Here is a 27,516-nt window from a genome sequence, read left to right as displayed (position 1 = left end):
TCAATGAAATAATTAGCAGGCTGTGCAGGGTTTGGGATATATGTGCCTGGATGGGTGCAGACAGATGCTATCTCATTTTGCCAGTATTTAAACTGATCAGAGATGTGCCACGTTTGACCCAGGAGCCATACGGCCACAGTGCCATGTCTCAGTGGCAATCCATAAACCTTCCTGGCTGTGAGGAGGAACCCACTTCTGTCTACATTCCTCCGTAGACATATCCTCCGTACAATATGTATACTTACAGTACACTGAAAAATATGGACAACAAAGATGGCGGGGTTTTCTTCTCTTTACCTTCTCAGAGCCTGAAAAATACCCCTAAAAGAAAGCAGAAGCCAACCAAGGAAGGACACCTGCAAATTCTCTGCCTACCTCTGTCAGCAGATCTGAACGTTGGGTTGGTTTGTTGTGAGTTTCATACACACTGTCCTGGTTTCAGCTGGGATAGAATTAATTTTCTTCCTAGTAGCTGGTACAGTGTTATGTTTTGGATTTAGAATGAGAATAGTGTTGATAACACACTGATGTTTTAGTTGTTGCTGAACAGTGCTTACACTACGTCAAGGACTTTTCAGCTTTTCATACTGCCCTGCCAGTGAGGATGCTGGGGGGGCACAAGAAGTTTGGAGGGGACACAGCCGGGACAGCTGACCCCAACTGGCCAAAGGAGTATTCCGGACCATAGGATGTCATGCTGAACAATAAAACTGGGGGGAGTTGCCCAGGGGGTGGCAGCCCATTGCTTGGGGGCTGGCTGGGCATCGGTCAGTGGGTGGTGAGCAATTGCATCGTGCATCACTTGTTTTGTATATTCTTTTATTATTATTAGTTTCCCTTCCTTTCCTGTCCTGTTAAACTGTCTTTATCTCAACCATGAGTTTCCCCCTTTTTCCAATTCTGTCCCCCATCCCACTGAGGGGGAGTGAGCAAATAGCTGCGTGGTGTTTAGCTGCCTGCCAGGTTAAACCACAACACATACCTATACAGAACTGCTGTAACACAGTAATAACTATTTATTTAGAGGCATAGGGATCCCCCACAGAGAAATCTGTCGAGTGTCACAATCAGATAAACAGCTCCATGCAAGCCACTAGCTATATGCTCATTAGATTGGACTTCTGTCTTCAAGGACATCTACAAATACAGTATAAAAGGAAAAATTCACTATGCTCTGTGCCACTGAAAGACAATAAATAAATAAATGAATCAAAGATTTTGTCTGAACGTTATTTTAGCTTTTCCTACCCTTCTGCATGTGAATATGAAGCAGAACTGAGAGGGGAAAAAAAGAAAACAAGTGACGAAGATTTAAGAATTTGTGATATTAATATTTTATTTTCTTTTGCATTCAATAATAAAATATGTTTGGAAGATTTCTTTTTCTAAAGTTCCATTAAAAACAATTATTTTCTCTGAGAACAATAACACTTGAAAATCCATAGTAGAAAATAATAATAAAAAAATATCAACCCTTGTCAGCAGAACAAACCCCAAAGGCCAGATGATGATCAGGTTATGAAACCATTTTGCACTCACACTCATGACTTTGTATAATATGAGTTACAGAATGGAATCTGAAGTGATTTGCTTGGTATCCTTTTCTTATAACTGCTGTCTGTCACCAATAAGAGGTAGAGATATCAGATGTTTGTGACAGTATAATTTTACCTACAGACATCATATTTTGAATTACTAGAAAAAAAGACTTCTGTAGTATTTTCCTTTCTTGTGTTATTGTTGTAATTCACTTGTTATGAAATGAATTGTCTTACTGACAAAAGTCCAAATCTAAGTATGAACATGAAGAAGGGTCTCCTTCGGGTGTGACTGGATGCAGTCTGCTGTTATTAAACCTTTTAATAATTAAATGCAAGGGGTTATATTAAAACAATATTTAGGTCCTTGACTTAAACTTAGAAAAAACAAGAAATGCAGCAATAAAGCCATCTGCACAGTCCTTCTCTCACCTAATATTATTTCTTATTGACCAAATCTCAGCAGAATGAATGACTGATTAGCCTTATATATGCATTATTAGAACTAGCAGGATGGATTATAGAAGGGAAGTCTCCAAAGACATTGAATTTCTTTCTCTTTTCCTGCATATTGTCTTGTTTTGTTCTGTTTTGTTTTCATTTTGATTATCTGATCTGAAGAATCAGATTTGGGAACAGTCGTGCATCTGCTTACACCTGAATGTGCATGGGTGGTATTTACAGACAATCACACGTTAGTACTTGGGTTACTACTTCAAAAAGCATTGCTCTTTTGTACAAAGATTTACCTTCTGATGCCCAGAGTGAATTCAGAAGACAGCTGCTGGTCTGCAGAGCTCTACTGTGAAGTCTGCACATATCTGTGGGACAACATGGAGCCAGACTTTTAGAATGGCTCTCAGAGAAAATTTTGAAGATGATGGTGCAAAGCAATCACACAAATGATGGAGAGTAGCCTGACTGCACCAGCTCCGTTGGTTGCAGAAGACCACTCAAAAAGGATAAACACAGACTTCTGACTCCTGCTCATCTCTTTTGGCCAGTATCTTCAGAAAGGGGCATCTGCAAAGGACAGTTTTAGTGATCTCTGAATGGTGCTAGTAGTAGAAATAAAATATTTTTGTGTTAGGTCAGAGTGCTGATGTGTAGAAACGAGAAACTCTTGCCTGGTAGCTGGTCCTTTGGCCTACAATAGAGTAACTTGTTACCACCCGATATTTCTTCTGATAAAGGAAAAATAAGTTACCATTTGCACTTTGCCACTTTATGAGGGCTTCCAGGAGTTATAGCTCATCAGGAGAGCTGACATGTTACGACACACTGACAGAAATGTCCAACAAAACAGTTTTTGCAGAATTTGGACTCTGATCACATAACTAGTACTTTTTATTTTTTCTTCTTCTTGAGCTGTCCCTGCAGGGCTGATAAATGTACAAGTCTATCTGAACACCTCATCTGGAGAGTAATCCAGACACCCACAGCACTATATGGGATGGATGTCTAATCCAAGTTGCTGACTAGAGTTGCAATAAAATGCTCACAACTTTCTGCAATTGTGTACTGCTTAAAAATAGCTGGGGCTAGCTTTTAGGTATTTACTAGGTATTCCTCAGACATGTAAGCCTGCAGATCTCTTCAAATAACTTAAAGCCTTTTTAATGTTAACTTATTTTTCAAAGTGAGCACTCCTGTGCTTTGTACAAACAACACTCTTTTCTTCGGTTTTAAGAGCAGTTTGGTTTATTGCAACATCTTTCAGGACTGTCAATGCCTATTCAGTTGCATGTTATTTTACTATCAGTAAGGTTAGGGTTATTCAAATGAGAAAGCAAAATGATACCTCATTAACAGCAAATATCAGGATACTGTTTGCTGATTGTGATATTTTTTGCTGATAATATCTGAGGTCAAATTTACAGTCATCTCAAAATATTTGAAAACTTAGACAAAGTACAAGCACTTGTCAAAGCCTGATGCTCTCACTAATCAGAAATATCAGCAATGTTGTCACTTTCACGGGTAAATTCAGGATAGTAAGAAAATATATTCTTAAGGCTGTTCTATAACTATTCTGTGCAACTCAGCACCATACAGCACAGCTGGTAAATGAGTTTAAGATATTTCTGTGCACAATAGAAGAAACCTCAAGTGGAGCCAACAGGAATGAAAGTTTTCAAAGCATGATTAAATACCTGAAGTGCTATCTTAAGTAGTAACTTTTAAGAATTATAGTCTTGTCAGAACTTTTCAATGGAAATGAGTAGCAAAAAAAGCTATAAAGATGATTTTGATCCTGTTTTCTCAGCTTATTAAAATAATTCTCCAGTAAGACTAGTGGGTGACCCACTCAGCAGGTGTGTGACCCACTCAGCAGATGGGTGAACTACAGAGGTCAGAATTTCAGTTCAGTTTGTATTTGCACACAAGGCTTGGGATGTAAGCACTGAACCTCATCCAAATATTTTTAAAAATGAGCCTGAAAAAAGAGTTTGGACAATCTGACAATGAAAGTTTTCTCCTGAGATTTCAAGGCCTTTCTGCTTCTGTTAAAGTAAGAGCTTCTCCCAGAATATTTTGGCACTTTGGATACCAGCAGAAAAGAGGACCAGGAAGTGTGGGGATATGTGAAGTTGAAAGTAAGTGGGAATCAAAAGTGGTCTAAATACTTCTGAACCATAATAAGGCTTGGAGTCTGTTCAAGTTTGGAGTGAAGTTTTGAAACATCCATCTCTATATCTGGCTGTTGAGACCACATCTATATTAATGGGAACTGTATACAGTGTGTTCCCTGTGTGATCTCAGAAGGATCACATAGAAATAACATAATTTACCAGCTGGCTATTGCAATAGCTGTGCTTATGCAGCTTGATATTGATCTTGTTTTCACCACAGCATACTGCCAGGACAGACGCAAACTGTTGTTCAATGTCAGGTCTTTCAGGGTAGTGCATCTTTCAAAGAACTTGCTTACAATTTAGTAATCATGATGCAGAATATTTTTCCTACAGGAATTATCTTTGTCAAGTCCCAATTTCTCAGGACGATGACTCAGGTTTGCTGATTCCCAGGTCAGGATTAAGGTGAAACAACACCAGGGATCCTTTAACTCACAAAACTCAACTTTTATTCGCTCACAACAAGAATTGGCATGAAACTACGTCAGTAAACTATGTAATGTGCTAACCATGCATCACCAAACATATACTACAAGCCTTGCTTATTTGGGGATCGATTCAGGGAAGAATATAAGGCAAGGCCTCCCATTGAGTCATGAGGTTCAGAGTAGACCCCGTTGCTTTCTAGACTCTTTCTCAGAGAAGAGCCTAGGGGCAGCTGGATCCACTCCTAGTCCCAGACCTGGTCAGCGGTTCTATGTCTAAAGGGATGAAGCATAGGGCTTGTGAAAAAAAAAGAGACAGAGAGACAGAGAGAGGAAGAGAAAAGAAAAGAGAAAGATTTCACTGGTCCTGGGTCCAGTGTTGGTCCAGTCAGCCTAAGGGTCCAGTTCTGGTGGGCACATGTGTGTGGGGCTTCAATTTATGTCCTATGGGGCTAATTTATGTCAATTAGCCAATTTAGGCTAATTAGGTGTCATGCGCAGTTTGTGCTTCCAGAACCTTCGGGAAATGGGTTGGTGGGCTTGGGGGTCATTTGGGAGTAACTTCTCCCTCCCTGCAGGCATGACCGTTGTTTGACCTTTGGCCATGCATGTTGAGCTGCCCCACTCAGCTTATCAGAACACAGAACTGTGCATCCTTTGGCACAGCACACCCTCCGCACCAGTTCGGTGAATCACCCGTTGTTACACAGGTTTGTTGTTCTGCAGAACTTGTCCCTCCACAATGTTTGAGACATGAACTCTTTCAGTCTCTCACAGCACCCCATGGCTCAAACATTTGACTGGACCAAGTTATTGTAGAGACCTTCTTCTCCCACAGTAGTAATCTTCACATATCAGACAGAAGGAGAGAAAAGAGAAGTAGAGGAAAGCAAGTGGGTAACCATGCATCACACAATTGCAAGGCAAGCACTAAGAACACAAAAATCCACATAACAACATAAGTCCAATGTTAACAAGCCATTTTCCCCACCCCATGAGTCCCAAGCATGAGGAGAGAGGTCAGCAATGATCCTCCGTTAAACCAGTCTCCTGGTTGCATTGCTTGGAAAAGTTCTCCATTCTTGTCTGTGTCTTCTCTCATCTTCACTTGGGCTTCTTCAATTGAAATGGAGGCATTATGGATGGTGATACAACATTCCCCATCAGTTAGATTCAACATCCCACATACCGCATGTTCTTTTAACAACATATCCAACGCTAATCTGTTTTGAGGGATCATTTTGGATGCTTGTTGAACTTGGGTGTTAAGTTCTCCAAATGCACAATGTGTCCAGTTGGACAAAACATGCATTTGCCACGTCATATTTTCCAGGACAAATTGATGTCTCCTAAGGACAAGGGAAGGGGTAAAGATGGTTTCTAGCATTCGGGATGCCTTCATTCCCAGCGTATAATTAACAGGTGCTGCGACTCCATGTATTGCCCATTCAGGTTGCGCCTTAGGGCCATCAGCATCCCGGCACTTTCAACTCCGTAGGGATGTCAAGTAAATAAATAGCTTGTGTGGACACATTGTTGGAATACCAATTCCACACTTTAAACCAGCATGTTGTTGGATATTTAGATGGGAATACATTTTGCCATCTGAACATCCCCAAAGGATACCATAAGGGGTAGGTGTTGGGTATTTCGCCATGCAGCCTTATCTAAAGATAAAAGGGTTATATAGACTGGTGGCTAAACCAGATGTGGGATATCCCCAACAAGCACACATATCTCCAATAAGGGTTCTTATTTCCCAGACAAACCAAGTTTCCAATGGATTAAGTGCACCACTGGTACAATTTAATTGGGTCACAAACCTAAAAAGAGGACATATATCTTGTTTGGGTATCCTTCAAAATCTTCTTTGTCCAATCACCATTCCCAGACCAACTGATCGAGGTTGGGTTTTTCTGGTATTTCGATACACCATGAAGATTTAGATTCTACGTGGTAATCAAGTTCAAATGAGGTTATTATTTGCGTTGGTGATGGCCACCAGGGGACCCAAGTGCACTTGGTACAGTTAGGTGCTATCGCATTTGAACATCTATATCCTTGGGTGGATCATTCTTCATTTATACCCGTGTCCCTTAAAAAATTCCATGTGTTTCAAGATTCCCGATAGCATTTTTCCCCAGTAAAATTATAAGCACTACTTGGGTTCCACCCATTTTTCCATTCCCAACATTCGCTTTTCCATAAGTCACGATATTCAAGGTTTCCTCCTCGAGGAAGAAGATAAATCTTTGAATCATTGGAGGGAGTTTTTAGAGCCATAAAAGGTCCCCCAGAGGCATTGTTCCAGGAGCAATTTGGTTTACATAAAATGTTACCAGAGACAAGACTCCTTTTCACAAGATTGGTGATGTTTAGATTAATGAGGCCGAATTGAATGCCTTTGTCGACAGATTTTGGTAATGCTATACAAACACCTTGATTGGTGTCATTCCAGACGTGCATAAAACCTTGAATCAAATTCCAAGCTAAATTTGGAGACTCTTTTTCTTGTCCTCCAGTGGAAAGGATGAGAATGAGGGAGAAGGATCCCCAAAGCATCTTTCCCTATAATAACAGACAAAATTTACAAATAACAATAAACTGGTAACACAAATAAAAATTAATATATTTAGGACTAACATGGGTCCCTCGCCATCTTTCTCCATTCCTCTTTGGTTCTACGAAGTACAAATATAAAGCACACATAGATTAAAATGAGGGTATTATCCATCACATGGGGATTCAGTGGTCTTTTCCATGTGCATCGGTTGCTGTCCATACATACAAGTTCAAAGGGGTTTTCAATGCCACAGGTACTTCCCCTACACTAGGTCAATCTACTAGAACAGGTTGTCCAGGATACTGGAGCGGGTGTATTGGATCTTTCTTATCACCCCTTCTGGGAATTAGGGAGGGGGACTTTGGGCAAAATGCAGTCAGTCTACGACATCCATTCACCTCCCAGCAGCTATGTAACTTTTGTGACTGCGTCTGGCACTCATTGCAGCTATCCTGGTTCATGGGGTTTTAGGGTTTGTTTTAGAAGTCCATTAGTACGCTCCACTATGCCATTTGCTTGAGGGTAGTATGGGGTGTGGAAAACCCATTGTATTCCTTCATTGTGTGCCCACTCTTGGACCACCCCGGCAGTAAAATGGGGTCGCTTCTCCTTCCCTGCAGGCATGACCATTGTTTGATCTTTGGCCATGCATAGTGAGCTGCCCTGCTCAGCATATCAGAACAGGGAACTGCTCAACCTCCGGCACAGCACGCCCTCCGTGTCCTGTTGCTCATGTCCTGTGCTGATCAGTGCTAATCGTTATGCAGAACTTGCCCTGCCACAATGTTTGAGACATTAACTCTTTCAGTCCCTTGAAATCTTACATATTTTTTGAATGACATTTCACTTTATTTCTAATCTCTTCACATCCTCATCAAAAAGTTGGAGGGATTCAGAAAAAAGGTCACAAATATCAAAGCAATAGAGGAAATAACCTTTTGGAATGGAATTCTTTCCTTCTAATGTAAACTCTGACTAGAAGCTGCTGTCATTACTGCTGGGTTTTGTAAAGGTGTAACTCTGTATACAGTCTCCACATAATGACATACTTTTAAGAATCAAGAAACCTGAGGTCAACATCAGGAAGAATTTCCTGCACACTGAATTAGAAGTATGGTCTAGCAGAATCTTTATTTGATTTTTTTTCTGTACAATCTACGCAATATGTACATCCATCTATACATCTACTGAGCATCTCTAAATTACTAATGTTCTTGGAGTATAGGTCTGCCGCAGCACATGATTTTAAAACTCTCTCTGGTTTTGCCTTCCATTATAGAGGGAAGACTCCTTACAATCCCAATGGCAGTCCTGGGATGTTGACTTGATTTTCAGGCTGGTGAAGCGTTGGCAACCTGTAGTTGAGGTTAAGTACCGGCAATGCTGCTGTTTGCTGCAAGGGTTGTTTGCCAAGGCAGGAATGGAAATGAGATCTTCCTTATATCCAACAGAGAAAAGGGATGCTGTGTTTAGGGGGATAGGTAGGGAGGTGGGGGAAGGGGATAAACACGGCCAAGTGTGTGTGCCTGTCTCCCAGCTCAGGTCCCTGGAGAAGGGAGCCCTGCGTGGTTCACTTCTGTTATTAGGAAGAACGTAGACCAAAGAGGTAGCTGCAGGGGGGTTCAGCAGAGCACTATCCTGCCCCTTCTCAGCAGAGCTTTATGGGTTAACCTAACTCTCCCTTTACCAGTAACTTGTGTCCATGTGCATTTTGGCAAGGGGCGAAAACATTGTTCTCGGTGAAAAAACTAAGTTGTTTTGGGGAAATAATTGGCTGAAACAACACAGATTGAGTAGGATTTAGGAGAAATAAAGAAGAGAGGTAGAAGTGCCCTCAAATCTATGCTGTGGGAAGGACAGAAAAGAGGCCAGAAAATGAGGAAGAATAAGTCCAAGCTCACATTTCCTGACAAGCAGGACAATTTGACACCCCCCTCTGCATGGACAGCATATGAAACTACACATAAGTAGTAACAAACCAGCTTAGTCAGGTTTAATATAGTATTTACCATGCACTAAGCAAAAAGCGTGACTTTTAAAATAAGATCATTAAAAATAAAAAATAAAAAAGATATCATGTTTACAGCTTTTTGAAAGATGGAGTACTTATTTAATAAACCTGAAAACATACAATGGGTGATATAAAATGCATACAAAATTAAATCAAGCAGGTACATTCATCACTGACAATAGAATAAATGGACCCAAGCACCAAACATTTATTTTAATGACCTAAGGCAGCATAAGGATAATGACATAAGATAAAGAACACCATAAAAAGTTTTTGTATTTTTTTCTATAGCCCGTAGCACAAGGGCAAACAGGCGCTGGAGTATAGTAGCACTTAACTTGACACTTTTTTGACTGTGATGGAGAACTAGTGTAGGAGGGTGGTTATCCTCCTAACAGGTTAATTGCAAATCCATTTATTTTAGGTGGCCAGCCTGGTTTATTGTGTCAGTATTGGCAGGACAACATGTTGTTTTGATTTTAACTTTTTAGTGCCCTCCATTATATGAAAAATCCAAAATATTGAATTGAAAAGTCATTTTAAATTGTGACGTATTTCATACAAAACCTGTTAAGACAGGACACTGTGATGTGTTTTTTTAAGTCTTCCTCTAAAACAAAAGTTTAGGAAAAATCAGCATAGAGCATACTTTGGTGCAGCTCTGTTTTCTGATGTGAAGTTTTCTATGCAAAATTTTCCAAGCAGCTCTAGATAAGGATCAGCCTATGTGAGAGGCTGATCCTACAGAAATACCTTTTCTTTAAAAACACTGCCTCTTAAAATACTATCTTTAAATGCCCCACTAAGTTTAATATAAAGGACCAGGTCTTTCCTGGTTCTGCTCCTTGCATTTTTTCTGCTGCTCTGCTCTCAGTTCTCTCTCCCTCTGTTCACAGGGGACTAAAACACTCAGCTGGACCGACTATGGGCAGAAACAAACTCAAGAAGAAGAAAGCAGTAGAAAAGCCACCAGAGAAATAACTGATCAGCAACTAAAAAGCCTGAAAGCAAGTATTAACACCCAGAAAGACTGAACTATAAAAATTAAATACATAATAAAGTACTTCTTAAGATTCCAAAAAGCAAATTAAAGTCATTTTAGCTACTTTTGTCCCAATAAAACAGATTTTAGAACTCATGTATAGTAAATAAATCTGGATGACATAGCATTATTTACATTCTGAAAAGCCATAAGAAGCATAAGAGCCTAAATGTTAATCTCAGGGACTGCTTCTCAGATAACTGGTATTATTTCTAGTGTTCAATTTCCCTGTAAAATATCCATTTCTTTATATTTGCCTCATTGATTAATGTATTGCTTCAGAACTTAATGGAATTTCCTAAATCCTATAAACCAGCTATAAACAATTAAGGGTGATCTGTAAAAAAACCCTGGAGTTTAAAATACATTTTCCTCTGTACATCTGTAGTGTACTAGCATTCAAGAATAAAAATCTTTATGAACCTGCAGATGTTAGTAATTACCTAAAAGTCAGAATTCCCTCTAATTTCATAGAATCACAGAATGGTTTGGGTTGAAAAGGACCTTTAAAGATCATCTAGTTCACCCCCCCTGCCATGAGCAGGGACATCTTTCACTAGATCAAGTTGCTCAAAGCCCCATCCAACTTGCAGTATCCCCAAGATCTTCTCTGCTCTCAAGCAGTTCATCCCATGATGATTCCCCGGAATATATTGATATTGGGGATTGCCCCAACCCAGGTGCAGGACCTTGCACTTGGCCTTGTTTAACTTCATGAGGTTTGCACAGGCCCACTCCTTAAGCCTGTCAACTTCATACTACTGATTTAAGTCCTGAATTTGGGAGTTTAATTTTCTGAATGTTTAGGAGGTAAGGGCATTAATCATGGGTTATGGTCCTGAGCTATTCTGGTGATAGTTCACCTGTCTACTATAGCCACTTAGCTGCCTGATTCATATACGTTTAGAGGAACTAACCCTGCAGGCCCTCTCTGGGAAAAAAATTGGAGGGTTTACAAAACTGTACTTAGACTCATGGACAGGCTTAACTTTGGCCTTAAAATAAGTGCCAAATATACCTTCTCAAACCAGAAGCTTAAGCAGTAAACACACAGAGACAAAATTGTACTCAGAGCAGCGCAAATAACTTTTCTGACCAACTCTTCTAGCCCTCTCAAAAATACAAAAGCCATGTGGGAAGAATTGGGAACTCCCTAAGGAAAGCTTGGTAGCCAGAGCTGTCTTGGTGTCTGTAAGCCCTAATTCCCAGTTTCTTCTTTTTACTCCAGGCTTTATCTTCATGACATTCTTTTGCACATGTGCTGTTAAGAAGACTGACAAGTCTATTCAGCTTTGACCAAGCCATTGGCCTTTGCACGTCAATATCGTACTAATTTGCACAATTATGTATATGCACAAATATATATATGATAGGTGCAAAATCCTCTATCATATCTAACCTTCTTCACTTTCCTGGGTCTGAGTGGTCAGCAGGTACCCCCTCCTGACTGACTGGGCTGCATGTGACCTTCAGCATGTATGCAGAAGTCTCAAAGTCATGTCTCCAGCTCAACAGCAAGAAGGCCTGAGACCTCTGTCACCGTGGCATTTGTGCCACTCTGTTATTGTAAAATTAACAGACACTCCGGCATGGAGCTCTTTACCTCCTGGTTAAGATTCATCCCACCTAAGATTCAGCATCTGTCTGAGTGCCCAAAGTTTGGAACACAGTAAGCCAACAGTTACCATATATTCAGTGAGAAGAGGTACTTCTAGGTGTGAATTCAATCCGCGCAACTTCTGAGTAGCAAACTTTACGAGGATACCTGCCTGTGTATAGGGAATCATGGCCAATTACGATCCTGACTTAAACATTTTAACAGTGTTTCCCAAAATACATGGGGGTAATCTGGGCTATTCTGAGAGATTTGACCCATAATAAAATAGCTATCAGCTGTTGACATCTGGAGAACTGTTATGAAACTTTCAGGTTAAATTCAGCGATAATGTGAGCAGTGCTGTGTGGCAATGGTAAAGCAAAGTAACTTCCACTGTAAGAAAATTAGTCTAACAAAACTCAGTGGGAGTTCCTGTGGGAGGAGAAAGTAATTTTATTAAACAGCACCTTTAAGCAAGTTGGTTTTATAGATGCTTCTTCACACATTTGCAAGCATCAAGACGTGTCCAAGCAGCCTGGTCCGGATCACTATTGTGTGCGACAGGAGGAAAAGAGACAGCAGCTGTCAAGTCCTTACCTCTTGGGTGCCTTTTGATTGGCAGCAGTGAACTAGTCTTCATGTTATTGATTTCCAAAGACTGAAAAAGACTTGTCCAAAGGCAAGTAGTCCATTTTACTGTAGGGAGGAGTTTCTTGGGAAGGATATTCTCTGTTACCAATACAGGCCTTTCTTTTAATCCTTTGCTCTACAGTTTCTTCCAGTGCTTATGCATTTCATTCATATCAATCTTAGTATCTCTATTACAAATCTCTTCAAGTGACTGTGTAAAAATATGAAAAGTATATGCCATCCAAAACCCAAACCATCCTCTTACTCCCTTCAGATCAACAACCAAACACCCCCCTTCCCCCTCCAAAAAAAAAAACCACCCAAAAAACCCAACCATGCAGCAGAAGACATTCCCTTAAGAAATTAATGTCATATTTTAGCCTCACTGAAACTCAGTGTTTTCCCACTAATTACAACCATGCCTGAAAGTAAGGAAGGGTCAGTGATTTGCCCGCTTCCTTTTCCCCAGAGAAATTGTTCCCAGTTTCCTGTTGTGCTTCCTCTGTGATCTCCAGAAAGGATCATGAGCTTGTGGGTTCACAAGCTGAGTATGCTGCTCCCATATGGGGATCAAGAAATGTACATTTTCTACCGGAGGCAGCATCTGGTGACTTCTCCAAATTGATCCTGCATGTATCGTCAGGGAGAAACCATGGATATAATCAGTGCTTGTGGCATCCCAAAATGTATTTACCTGAAGTGTAAGCATCCTTCCACCTACAGCTATTCCCATTACCCTTGCGAACGGCAAGCAGACGGCATGCCCAGAGGCCCTGGTTTGCACAAGCACCAGTGTCGAGACTCCCGGCAGAAGGGTAGGTGGGCTCTGCGTGCAGCTGAGCTCAGCCTGAGCGCAGCCTGCTTGTAAAAGCTGTACGTGTAGCTCATGCTGTGCCTTGGCAGGGATCCGGGGGATTCGCAGGGACCTGGGGGATTCACAGCTCCTTTGGAAGTGGGTTCGTTTTGGTTTGGTTTTTAAAGACGAAATCCAGGAGCAGTCTTTCTGCTTCATATTCTCACCTGTAAAAAAGGGTTACTTACTCCACCTCAGAAAGACTGCATATAAAGACACCACAAATTGAGACAGGGTACCTCTCCTGTAAGTTAGATGTTTAAATGGTCAGATCAGTCATTCCCTGGCAGAGCCTATTTCTCTCCACTGAGTATAAAGGGATTCTAACATGCCTAGCTCAGGCTTAGACATCTATCTTTCTGACATTTAACTTAGGCAAGTGACTCCCGGGCGAAGGATGCTAAAAAATCATGGTAATGAGTCACAGCAAATAACTGGGGAAAAGAAATTTCATCTGAGTTCCACCAAAGGGCACATTTTGACCCAAATAATTCCTTTCAGATTTGAGTTGCAACTTCTGTTCTGTTTGGTCAGAATACAGCATCATCAGAGTACAGAAGTGGGCATTGGACAAATGGAGGGAGTTAAGAACAGATTTGATGCCAAGTTCATTGAAGTCTCTGAATTGTGAAAAGAAATATTCATCTCTGATTGCTTTCCATTTTTCTTCTCATTTCTATTTCTCTTTCCTATAAGGTTTCTTATATTATAATAAATAAACTTTTTTACTTAGTCACAAGTCATTCTATATTGTTCTTTGAAAAGTAAAACCAAGAAGCTAATAATAATTGCACTATTCAGAGTAAAACAGTGGTTTGAAAAGTCTGCAAGAAAAGACATAAGTGAAGGTTATTTCTAGACATGGTATAGATCACTGAAGAACCTGCATGCTTTTCTATATGTTATATATCCCAATAGCACAAACTTTGAAAACTTTTTACTTACTAATTATGTAAGTCATAAATTATTTTGGAAATGTTGTCAATCATGACATATTAGATAGCTGAGGTGAAAACTGCAGACTGGTTGAGCTCAGTATGTTCCTCATCAGACTGTTCTTATTCTTTAATGCTTATTGCTCTATATTATGAGAATGAGGAAACAGCTGTGGAAACAAAATGGGTTACGGACAAGTTTCAGCTGGGGACAAGGGACACATGCAGTGAGAACCACCAGGCTGTGGGTGGGGAGGAAGCAACTTTTTATTAGATTTTTTTTTGTTGTTGTGCAGAAGGGGGAGGCACATTAAACTTGTGTGAAGATTAAAGGGGTGTTCAATGTCTTAAGTGGAAAGAAAGAACCTGGGGGACAAAGACAGAACCCAACAGAAATTTCATATAACGCTCAAGTCCTGCAAAGTTTAATTGAAGGGAATGTCCTGTCAAATCCAACCTCTTGATCGGCTTCAATTTAAGAATCATATTCGTGAGTTAATATAAAAATGATTTTGAAGTAAAGCACTCCCTTTTTGTCATATTTATAAAATGATCTGAGAGGTTTAGTGAGGTTGGGAAAAAAGGCTATTTAAGCTGGAAGACAATGTTGTCACAAGAAGAAACTGATGTAAACTAGATAGAAATCAATTTAAGCTAAAAATTAGATGGCTTCTGTTCATCAAAGTAGTTACATTCTAAGCTAGCCTTCTGGGAGAACAGAGGCAAAAATCCTAGCCAGTTTAAAGATAATGCTTTTTAAAAAGGCTTATATGATGCCATTGTGTATGGTGGAGATTAGACTAAATGACCCAAGAGGGCCCATACCTGTCTTGTTGTCTGATGTTCTTAAATACAGTAGTGCGTGCCTGCTCAATTCCAAGTGGAGCTGCTCTTTTTCAACCAGTGGTACAACGAAATGTCTATATTTTTCATTTTTTTTCTGAGGAAAAGCTAAGGGACTTACTTTGGGGAGCCAAGTGAAACAATAACAAGGAAAAAGTCTGGTGTGCTGATATGATGACATATGCGCGTGGTTTCACACAGTAATGTGTAGTTCTAGGTGGTGGAAGGCTGTAGGTTGTCATGTTAAGTGTGATGGTATTGATTAAAGATAACAAGTGGAAAAATGTACTTCAGCCTTCATATGTTCAGGATGCTGGTTTCCTGCTGCTATAAAACAAATGAAAGATTTGGCTAGTTCTTGTAGACCTGAAATATTAGAGAGGAGAGAAGTTTTCCAGCGCTAATTGATGAATTCTACCTCTGGACTCCAGTCCATCTCATTAAGCCATCTATCACTGTACGTCACGGACATGACTTCCTACAGCACTTTAAATGCCAGCCTTGTAATGATTTCCCTTATTCCCCTGACATACCTGGTCTGCCAGCTGTAGCTTTCCTTTTGCTCTCCACCGAGGTTGTGAACAGTGCTAAGGGGAACGTGGCTGGGTGCTGTGAAGCCTTGGCAGGCAAAGGCTCCAACTGGAGCACCTCCCAGTTACCCTGATGGCAAACCCTACTGATGGCATCCCACGTGGGGGTCGGTTGCTCTCCAAAATTCAGCTGGGCTGAGATAGGAAAGCTAACTGAAATAATTCAGCTTTGGAAGTAAAATGCCTTCTCCCATCTTTGATGTTCCCTTGACAGATGATGCAAAGGAGCAGTGGCCTCTGAATTGTGAAATAACTCATTAGCAGCCCCAGGTGGCATTGTCTGTGCGTACGGTGCCGCACGTGCGCTGTTACAGCTTGTGGGCTTGGAGTGAAATTCTGCACAGAAGACACATACATAGTTCTATTAAAGAATATGTACTGCCCTGACAAAAAGTCTAACAGCTTCTCTCCGAACGCTGGATAAATTAGTTAATTAATAAGAATTAAAAGTTAATAAAAACTGGTGCTCTAAGAAACACTATAACTCCTGGCAGATGATTTATTTTTCTTGAATAATACTTAATAACAGAAAAGTGCATACACTTCAACCTTTACTTAGAGTTAAAACCCACTGCCTTGTAGAATACAAGCTACATCTGAAGCATATTTTTAGTATTAACTGCTACTTTTCCTAATGGAAATTTCTGAAAGATTGTAGCCTTTCCAGCCACTAGGGTGAAAATAATAACACAGATATTAACTTTACAGCCTTTATTTTTTTAAATACTAATCTGGGGATTCTTCTTTTCTACTTTTGGATTTTGAAAGATTTGTGATGCTTTTTTTCTCTACAGACATGAAGCACGAGAAATATTTTTTTTCTAATGAAAGCACAGATTCTCATACAATTTTAAATACCATTAAATATCACAAATGAGTCTTACTCTAAAATTACTCAGATACACTTCAACTAGTTTGGGATCAAAATCACTAACATATCTCACTCACAAGACTATTGCACATATTTCTCCTACAAGGTGGCCACTAAAATATAGTGAAATAACCTTTCATATAGACTATTACTGACCTCAACAGAACAGTATAAGTTTAATAAGTTATATGTACAAAATTGCCTCAGTATTTCAACATAGCTAGTATACAAATCTGTGCAAAACAAATATTCAGAATAAAATTGCAAAACTTCACCACATTTTTGTATTATTATAAGGCTATCTTGAGAAAGCTTATTAAGAAAAGCATTTGATGCAAAATTTTATTTCCTTCTACACTTTTTTCAGATTTCTTCATAAGATACTGGACTTCCCCAGCCTTTTCCCTTTGCTGGTTGGGCACTCGTGGCAATCCAAGTCCTTCCCCTGTTTAAAGTAAAGCATGGATTTGGCTATCTACTTTTCCAACATTATGGGTGCATGATGTAATCAGGGCAATATCTGGATTGCTTTCTGATGTTTTATCTACCCATAAACCTTTTTGAATTCAAATATTCTTTTCAGAACAGTTTCAGACTCAAAAAATTGATGTTTTTGAATTAAAAAATAGTGACAAGCCCAATGTGATTATTCCATAGACAGCACAAATGTGCTAAATTATGTAGCTATAGAACTTTTGGTCATATATTTTAATCCACAGTTTATAGGCTGTTAAAAAAAAAAAAAAAAGGAAAAAGCTGATCAGAGAATAACTGCTTTAAAAAGATAAAGCCATAAATGCATACAGATGCATTAAATATTATACATTTTTATAGACACAAATATTCTACCGTAATGTAAATTTAGACTGTCTAGAAATCCTACACTGCACACAATTTCCCCACTGGAAAAATGATGCTAAAAAACACATGACAAGTTTTTAGACATTATCATTGAGTACACGTAACTTTTCATAACATTGAAGAACTCAGTCACAGTGAGACTAAAAAGTGATATAGAAGTTGATATAGAACTGATTCATTTTCAAGTAACTGCAATTATGCATTTACCCTCTTGTAACTTTAACTGGGAAACTCAGATTAGCATCACTTATTTAACTGTAAATCTCAATAAATGTGTCACAATTGATTTATTTTTAAAAAAAATCTTTTTTACTGGAATGAAAAAAAAGGATATAAGCCTTATAGTTTCTTATGAATCAAGAGATGGAAGAGAAAGCTTTGCCAGAAAAAAAAAAAAATCCATGGATCACAGTTACATTTCTTACTGGTTTACAATCAGATTTGGTCAGCCTAAATTTCTTCTAAGAAAAAGATGCTACTGTGCTAAGTTGCCGATCTTGGCAAACATATGCCTTTTGCAGAGAACCCCCCTGATTTCATATAAACACTTTGCCTTAAACTTTTACTGTTGAAGTTTCCAATACTCCTTAGTAGGCAAATTATTTTAATGTACAGTGATTAGACTTAATAAAAGCACAGAAAGAAAGTACAGGGTGATAAATATTTTAGCTCATTGTATTCTCTGCAGAATATTAAACGTTACATTATTTATTGGGGGGAGGGGGAAAGCGCCAATTGTTTAAATGAAGCCTGAGAAAATCCCAAAGATATTTGGTGCGCTTAAGTGCTTTATTTTTGCATTATTGCTTGAAAATATTCTTGAGTTTCTTTCTGTAAATGCTTATCATGAACATCTGCTTCTATGAAGTTACAAACTGTATTTTATCTTGTAAATGCCTGGCAGCGTGACATCTAATATTTGGGGGGCGGGGGGGAAGTGCTGTTGCAGTGCACTGGAAATATCAACATAGCTCTTCTGGCTTAGCTAGTAAGAGTATCGATAGCAGTGACCATGTTTTTAAACAAATTAAAGGACTGGGTCAGTTTAAAGCATTCTTACAGCATCTTGAACCCAAAGTACCCATCAGGATTAAGCATTCTGAAGGTGAAGCTACATGGAATGGCTGACCCCATCCAAAAGTCTGTCCAACCAAACTTTGTTCATCTTCCCTTCGCCCATGCTCGCTTCCCTCCCTTGCCAACCTGTTCCCTCTGTTGCACTGGCTCTAGTGGATCACTGGTCCTTTCTTCATGGAACAAATTCAGCTCATTTATCCTGAGGAAAACTGATCCTTTTTATTTATTTATGTATTGTTGGGGCAGTTTTCTTCTTGGTTACTGAATTGAATCCTATTATTGAGAACTAACTGACCACTTGACTGTTGATTTTAACCCAGGAGGCTAGGCTCCAGGCACTTATGAACTGCCACAACAATGTTATCCTGAATTAGAGCTAACCTCCAATAGCATATCTTTGGGCATCTGGCCTAAGAGAACCCGTCCCTCAGAATTGGGATGTTGGGTTAAAGGGTAAACCAGGATGAAACAAACACCTATCCTTCCCCTCCTCTTCAGGTTGCTTCTCGCATGTCAAGTAAGCCTGAACCAGTTTAGGTACCAAGTTCTGACCTGCTGCAGTTCACAGGCAAGCAGGTAAGCTTTTAATTAAATATGTAAGGCTGCAAGCTACAGTGGCTCAGGAGCAGCTCCTTTCTCTGTACAGTGCTGCCTTTCCAGAGTAGCAGGGAAGATGGCTGGGAAATACCCACTTCAGCCAATCTGGGTCAGTTCACAAAAACCTATCAGCTGACATTGTTTGCTCTAAACATGATCTAAGATTCCTTTCTAACTAATAAAATAACAGTACCTTCTTCTGCTCATCAATAAAGTGATGAAAAATGGAAAGTTCTTTGGGAAAACAATACCTAATTTGTCACAAATAGCAGGCTTTTCTTAAAAGAGGCTTTGAAAATAGAATATCAAAAGCTCTGCAGTAAGCAAGTACTGCTAGCAGCTTGGATTTCATTATTATTTTCATTTTACAGCTCTCAAAGTACTGTATCTATGTATAGTACAAAGGGAACATGGTCATTGTCTGAAGGTGCTCTGAAGTCTCGAGATAGCAATAAAACCATCAAGAAAATTTAATTAAATTTGATTCTAGTCCTGTATGTTGAATTGTGTAGGATAGATTTTTGGGAAGTAGGTATGGTTGCAGACTCTCTCTCATTACCACCACCTGGTATATGATGCATATTTTGGGGGGGTTGTATGATGAGGGAATTGCCATTGCCTTGAGCAGCTCCTTCCCCATCCATATCATACCTGCCACGAGTGATGTTATTGGAATCACAGCCACTTCCTGACCATGCCTGGCAAACATCATTTGATGCTGAAGAAATAAACACTATGATGAGTAGCTGCTTTCAGGAGCAAGAAGCACATTTCAAATTGTAAAAGATGAGATGTTATTTTGTTCAGGATATAAAAATCAATATCAGTATTGTTTGTATCACAACGACCATAAAGAGATCTCTGCAGAGATCAGAACTGCAGCATGTCTGGAGCACCGTGCCTACAAAGGCAAGAACCACCCTAAGAAACACATAAATACATGGGGTAGGTAAAATACATGTTCTCATCAAACACAGAAGAGCAAAGGTGGGATTCGTGTCCTTTAAATTTAGCTATATAAGAATCAGGTGACTTCTCTGAGGTAGTTACTTGAATTCTCCTTATGATCAGGAGGGATGGGTGGAACCTCTCCAAGGGTGAGTTAGTCCATTGTAGAATGGATCTCCAACACAGGTGGAACATTACGCCCTATGGAAGTACCTGCTCTTTTCATTGCTTGCAAAGAAATTCTGATTTGCTAGCTTAAAGTAGACAATTTCCAGGAAACTAAGTGAAGTGAACTTCACACAAGTCAAAATACAATGTCACAGAGCAAGGTCCTGCAGGAGCAGAACCCCATGCTGTGCTGTGTCCAGGATGTCAGATACACGCAGGGGAGAGTTTTTCAAGGTAAAAAAAAATACGTAAAATAAAGCATTGCCAAGTACTCTTTCAGTTAATGTGGTGTGATAAATAACAAAGATAGGTTTTGCAATGCAAAGCCACATAAAAGGTCTTAAATCTCTAAGCTTTAGCACTTCTGTAGCTGTCATCATTGAGCTGCTCATGTTCACTGTTTTTACATGCATAAGTAATATCTCACCTGGAAATTAAGTCAACCTCCTCAACCGCAAACTATTGATCAGAGTCACTGCAGAGGAAATGTCCAAGAGGGAATTTCTTTAACACCAGCAAATGCCTTAGGGGCATTTTTGGTCTGTCTTCCTTTTTGAAGATATTTTGTGTGTGGAAAAGGGTGATGCTGCAGTGCTGATCCACAGCATGGACACTGGATGAAGAGCCAAATAGGTTTGTGCCAAGACTGCCTACAATCAGACAGAACATGGACCTGGCCCTGAGAATCATGCAGTGAAACTGATGTAAATGGAACTTTCTGACTGTTACTTCCTCAACAGACACTATGTGATTGACTGGCCTTTGGTTCCACAACTTCTTGGAAAATCTAAAAATCCCACTATGTTTGGTCAAGCTGCTAAAAACCATAGCAACAGTTCAGTGAACTGAAAATCAAAGGAAAAAAAAAAAATCCCACATTTCTAGAGTGGATCAAGTATTTTAATGGTCTCAAGACAAAAGACTGCATTTCAGATTCCAACCTTTTTTTACGAAAGATGGCAGGACAAAGGGAAGGCCACAGGAAAATGCTAAATCTGCACGCTTCATCGGTGAAAATGTTTCCAGAGAGAAAGCTGTGTTCACATCTTCCTGCAAGCTCCCCTGATCCGTGGAGTGCTGCACTGAAGACTGCACATCCTTTATCTTTACTATGTGTGCTATGCAGTCAGTAACAAAATGCATTACTGATGCCCAGCAAATGTTCTGCACCGAGTTAATCCTTACTGAACAAAAGAATACAAAGCCAATATCCTTCTTTGCAGGAATCATTAAGTTTCTCTATGGAACCTGGTAAAAGGAACACTACGGGTCTCCAGTCAAAACTCAGCCTAAAGCCACTGATCTATAAAAAGGCATCTATGAAGGTGTTCAAAGTTTTAAACTGAGTAGACAGAGGACTGTCTGAGGAAAAGAATGAAAAAGTACTGTCTCTGTTACACAGCGAAGCCCCAAAATCCCAACAGTGATAAAAAGACAAAATGGCTCCAAAAAGCACAACTCTGTGAGAAGAGAAGACAAGACAAGACAAAAACCTTAGAGTTTCAGTGCCAACATAAAGAGGGTAGGAACTGTGAAGAAGTATGTTACCCTCTGTTGCAATTTCCTCTTGGGTTCTAGGGAACAAAATTTGTGCACTCTTAGTAAATAAAGAAAGATTATGCCCCAAAGAAGTAACTAACAAGTTTTACTCCTAGAGGAAATAGTCCATAGAACCCTAAATTCTGGCTAACCACATGGGTTAGACAAAACAAATAGAAAAACCTCTGAAGAACTCAAATAAAAATGAATTATTAAAGTTCTTGTGTACATGTAACATGGTAATATAGATCCATACATGTGGCTGTCTTTGCTAGAAGACAAGCTGTCAGTGAACTGAAGTGTAAGATGTAGAGTGAATAGGATTTAGAAAATTGACTGCTTTATGCTTCCCCTGTACTGAAAAGTAGGTAACTGGAGTACTAGAGGACAAAATCCACTTGCTGCGGAAGATAATGATTTAAGCAGGAACACTGTGTGGTCCTAAAGGCATTGACAGACAAATCACTGGAAAACACATTTGAAAAACCACCAAAAACTGAAAGAAAAAAACCACTATCCCACCAGAAAGCTAAATAGCAATTGTTAGTCATGCAAAATACTGCACACTGTTTCAAAACAGGCCATTTTCACTATCATAAGAAAAAAAGAAATTGAAACCATGACAATATTATTTCTGATAGCCCTAAAAGTAAAAGAAGCATAACCAATTGAACCTCTGTTATCCAGGGAAAATGCGCATCTGGGCTATCAAACTGTAGAACATGATTCAATGACACTTTCATCAAAATTAATCTGTGTATGATCAGCTGAGTCCAAGTAATTTTTCCCCTTATATTTGTATTTTAACTCCTTGCAGTATGGGCATGAAATGAGAGGATGCACAATAATTAACTACCATAATTTGTGTGCCTCTCTCTAATAAGACAAGAAAGTAGCTCTCTATTCCAGCATCTTTGAATACCAATCCAGTATTTCTGTAAAAGTTTTCCAAGACACAGGAATCATTTAACAAAGCTTCAATCCAGAGTCCTCTATTTTGGTTATGAACATACGTGCCACTGGTCTTCTCCAGCACATATTGCTTTCAAACTTATTTGCAGGAGGGCTTTATAGTCAATAAAGCAATGTTCTTCTCATTACTGCGAGGTTTGTAGGGTGCCTGTCCTTGGTAAGGTCTCTAACAGGATAAAGCTGAAAAAAAAGGGCCATCTGCCTTCAACAGTCCTTCTGATGATATTGCTGGTAAAGTATGCTGTTACCATTAGCGGCCAGCTGGCCTCTTACATCATTATACATTGCAAATGTTTTACAGCAAGAAAATATAACATGAAATGACATTTTTTAAAAAAACATAGCGTGCTTTGAATTGTAAAAGCATCCTTACAGAGTGGGATTGGCTATGGTCGTCAAGGCAGCCTGTCCAGGTTCATATTGGCTTATGGCAAGCCTTTTAATTCAAACTTTGGGTATACTTTCTCTTTACAAAAATGTAATAGTTCCTTTCATGCATGGAAAAAAAATGTTGATGAAAGAAAAATGTCTAACAGAAGTTATATTTTGGATTAGAATATAAGAATTACTGCTCACAGAATTTGGCTCTTTGGGTCTTATTTTTGCTTAATGAAATGTGACTCTTTGTTCATGTGTCCTGATATGATAAGCCTGTATACAACAAAGGAGAAGTAGTCCTCACAACATTAGAGGCTGAGAGACAGTCTTATACTATCTACTGAAAAAATCACATCTATCTCAAATAAAAAGGAAATATACTGTAATTTTCAGGTTTTGCTTTGCAGCACTAGACAGATAATTTGTAATCACAACAAAGAAAGCCCTATCAGATAAGCAGTGGAAAACTGGCCTTTGGGAGATTCCATATGAAAGTTTTAAGTAAAAGAAGAAACATAAGAACTATGCTAATTTCTCATTCCCCCAAAAAAATCCTTTGTTGCTTTTCAACAAAGAAATTTTCAAGAAAAAGATGCCTTTGAAATCAGCTGATCTGTGACCATGCCAATAAACTTTGACAAAAAGAAAACTCCATAAAATGAGAGAGATAATTCCCCTCAAAAAGTGTAAGCAAAAAGTGGTTTTACATTGTTTTGGAAGAAATGAAAAAATTAATCTTGAGATACAATAATTTCTTTCAAATTGTAGTATTGCTGTGCTAGGGAGAAAAGAAAACAACAGTTAAAGAGACAAAGAAGATAAATTGAACTTACTTAATTTATTTTGTAACTTACTGAATTCATTTTGTAATTGTTCACAAAACAGAAGAAATTTGCTAATTCTAGAAAAAAATCCTGACTGGGAAACAAACCAAGATTTTTTTATAATTCAGGAAAAGAAATCCTACTTGGCATTAAAGAAATGTTAGAATTGTGCTGAGATGAGACATGGTCTCAATAATTTAGCAAAGCTCTGTTTATGTTCTGAATAGGTGGCTCATCACAAGTTTGTGATGGATATTATTTTTTAATAGAAGACATTCATTCGTGACTATTCAAACAATCGAGTCATCCTTGAGTGTCCCGTAAGTATGTGAGTCATTATGCTGCTGATTACTTTGAATATCGGAGGCTGCTTGAGACATTCATGGACAAATATATGCAACTACTTTACTCCATTGTGATGAATTTTAGAGGTCATTGTTATTTATTTCTTTTCAGAAGAGCCTATAATGCAGTAGGTACCGTTCAAATATTTTAAAAGGCACATTAACAACTTGTTTGTTTTTACATTCTAAAAATCTCTACAGTTCTATGTCTGGAAATAATGGCAGATGTAATGAAGCCAGCTTTTCTTTGAAAAATAACCTGGCTGGGCAGAGATTTCATTTTACTGTTATTTTTGCTTTGTTGTTTAAATAGCGCTCTCCCTGCTAAAGAGAAAAATAGATGTTGAAATAGAAGGAGGGATACCTCTGACAAGAAGAAAATTACCAAGAAATACTAATATGTCAGAGTTTCCTTGGAAAGTCTACAAAACCCTCATTTACAGGGGCATATAAAAATAAAGTCCATTAAGAGTCAAACAACCAATTAGTACCAAAGTGTTCTGGAAATGCTGTGAAATGATGGTGGGGTGTTTTCCATTTTTTGATACAGTATAGCTGATGGGAAATTCAGGACTTTCACTGTGCTCACATGAAGCAAATCCACCCTGGAGTCATATTCAGTATGGCATGCTGGACAAAACCAGACCTCAAGTCTGGGCTCTGCCACACGCTTGTTGCAATACCTGTGTAATTTCCTTTTTTAAGTGAAAATTTTTCAGTCCTTCAGGCACGCATTCAACCTCACATTCAAAGCAAATGCACTTTTTCTTCTCTAGTTTATTTATTACTAAACTGAATCAGCTCACATATAGGGATCAGAAAAGGTCCGGTGCTGTATGTGAGGAAGCAGCCACAACGAATGCAGTTGAGGGGGTGAGATCACTCATTTCTCCTATTCATATTCATCATTCTACTTATTCTCTAGGTTTCTAAACTTCTAATCAAAAAGGAGCTTGGCCTTCCTTCTGTGTCATACAAGCCACAGATTATAGAAGCTGACCCATAAATTTCTGAATCAGGTATTATTTTCTTCTTGATTTGGTGCATGTGCGACTGAAAGATATCCTAAAGATATCTAGTATTGATTAAAATATGTCAACTGTTAAAAGGAAATTATTCTGGCATTAAGTGTATGTTCCCTATTCCTCACGTGAACTCACCATCAGCTTTCAGCATTAGACTTTTGGTTTTTTGCTTTGTTAGATTGTAGTACCCTATACTTTTCACATAACTGCACATAACCCGGTGATGCAGATTTCTCTATAAAACTGACCTGTTCATGTGAGTATCCAACTGTCAGTGGAAAGAAAGTTGTCTTCACATATTTTACAGGGGACATTTTGATACTTTCTGCAGACCTTCAACAAAGATATTCATTACAGATCCAAACACAACCCATAAGAAAGCTCCCTTACTGGTGATTACTTTTTGTGAGATCTCCAGTATAATTTGTCTAAATGTGATTTTTTTCATGTTAATACTCAATGGAAGACTGTGTTGTACTAATGAAAATTTCTTACTAGAGTTTGTCATTTCAAAGCAGTTGTCTAACTAAACTCATAATGTCATAAACATTTATTTAAAACCTAATTATAATAGAAACATAAAGAATCCTAATATTTGTCCAACTTGATTTTGTAAGGTATTCATCAAGTTTATGAGCATGCTGATGAAAAAAACTGAATGCTTTTGATTCCTGGGGATGCACGTATCCATCTTGGACCAGAAGCATTTGGAAAGGGTGTTTGTTTGCTTATGTTGGCATAAAAGTATGCTTGCAAACTTCTGTGCTGCAAACCGACTGTAAGCCTAAATAGTGCATGTGCTTGCCATGCCGAATGGCAAAGGTTTGCAGTTTTTTGAATTCTAATGAAAATCTTGCAAATAAATCCAACGTACCACCAGCAACTCCTAAAAGGATCAGAAGATGTTTCTGCAGTGTGAAATGTCTCTGCAACATACACTACTGAAGAAATGAAGGAGAAAAATTTTGGAAAGCTACTTCTCTTGAAGGTAAGAGTGACTTCAGCGCTGCTCTTTTCTAAGCTTTGGGTTTAGTTACATTTTCAGTGGCAATGTTGCACTTCAAAGTGTGTGTGTTCCCTTTATACTTGTACCCCTTTATGGCATATAAGAGAAAAGACTGACACAACTTGACACAATGACTTCCAGCCCCTTATGGAAACTGACATTTTTTAATTCAGAAAAACAAAAACAATGCAGAGTGCTGACAAAAATGAAGTGAAAAAGAAAAGTAAGAGATTCACATCATTACCCTCTCCAAATAATCTATATTCACCAGCCGAAACATTTTAGATATGAGTTTGCAATAAATCCTGTCTTGAAGCATTTATAGTTAATATGAACACATTGATACAATAATAAATGTAACTAGACAGATAAGTAGAATATGAAAAGCTACACACTCCATATTTAGGAAGTTGTTCTTTCCAGGAGATGTGGGTCATCCATTGAAAGTACAGAACAGTAAAACTGGCAAAGTCTTTAAGAAGGGGATGATCTCTTCTACCGCTGGGAGACAGCAGGACTTGCAAATCCCCCAGGTTTTCAGAGAATATTGAAAATAGTTGATTTAGTTGAGAGTCAAAAACTGTCAGAAGCAAGAGAAGAAGAGGTATAAGACAGAAGATATAGAGAAGCATCTATGGAGGAAAGAGAAGAGAAAGAATATCCCATGAAGAGCCATGGCAAATATAGCTGGAGCCTTAAGGCCTGGGAGAGGGATAGAAATGAAAAGATCCTTTTTTTTCAGGACTTGCATTTCCAAAGGTAGAAAAGCACCTAGGACATGCTGGATGATTTCATGTGAGCTCTGCAAAGCTCTGGGTTGTAATCCTCTGCTTTTTCTTCTGACTTTTCACACACACACACAAATTTCTTTGCATTTCAGCAGGATGCAAAAGAGTGTAATCCCTCAAACACTTTCCAGACAGCTTGCATCTCAAAGTTGTTACAGGTTGTCAACGATATACAGTGCATCACCCCAAGTTTCTTGTTCCACACAGATATGGTAACTTTGCAACGATATTCATGCACCACCCTTTTCTACAAGTTATAATGGCACCGTTAAAGGTAGGTTTCTCCTTTACATGACAGCTTCAGGTACACAGGCACAAACCCAGACCTCTGAGCAGTGCGTGGGGAAATTATGGCCGAAGTCTATGCTAGTAAATCAAACAACCTGAGGGAAATTATCCTGCCCTAATGACAACTGCCTCGGCTGGGCTGTTGCCTTACAGCCACAATCTCTTTC

Source organism: Harpia harpyja, chromosome 6 (genome assembly GCF_026419915.1).
Source record: "Harpia harpyja isolate bHarHar1 chromosome 6, bHarHar1 primary haplotype, whole genome shotgun sequence".
Classification (NCBI taxonomy): domain Eukaryota; kingdom Metazoa; phylum Chordata; class Aves; order Accipitriformes; family Accipitridae; genus Harpia; species Harpia harpyja.
Note: the sequence above shows the minus strand (reverse complement) of the source record.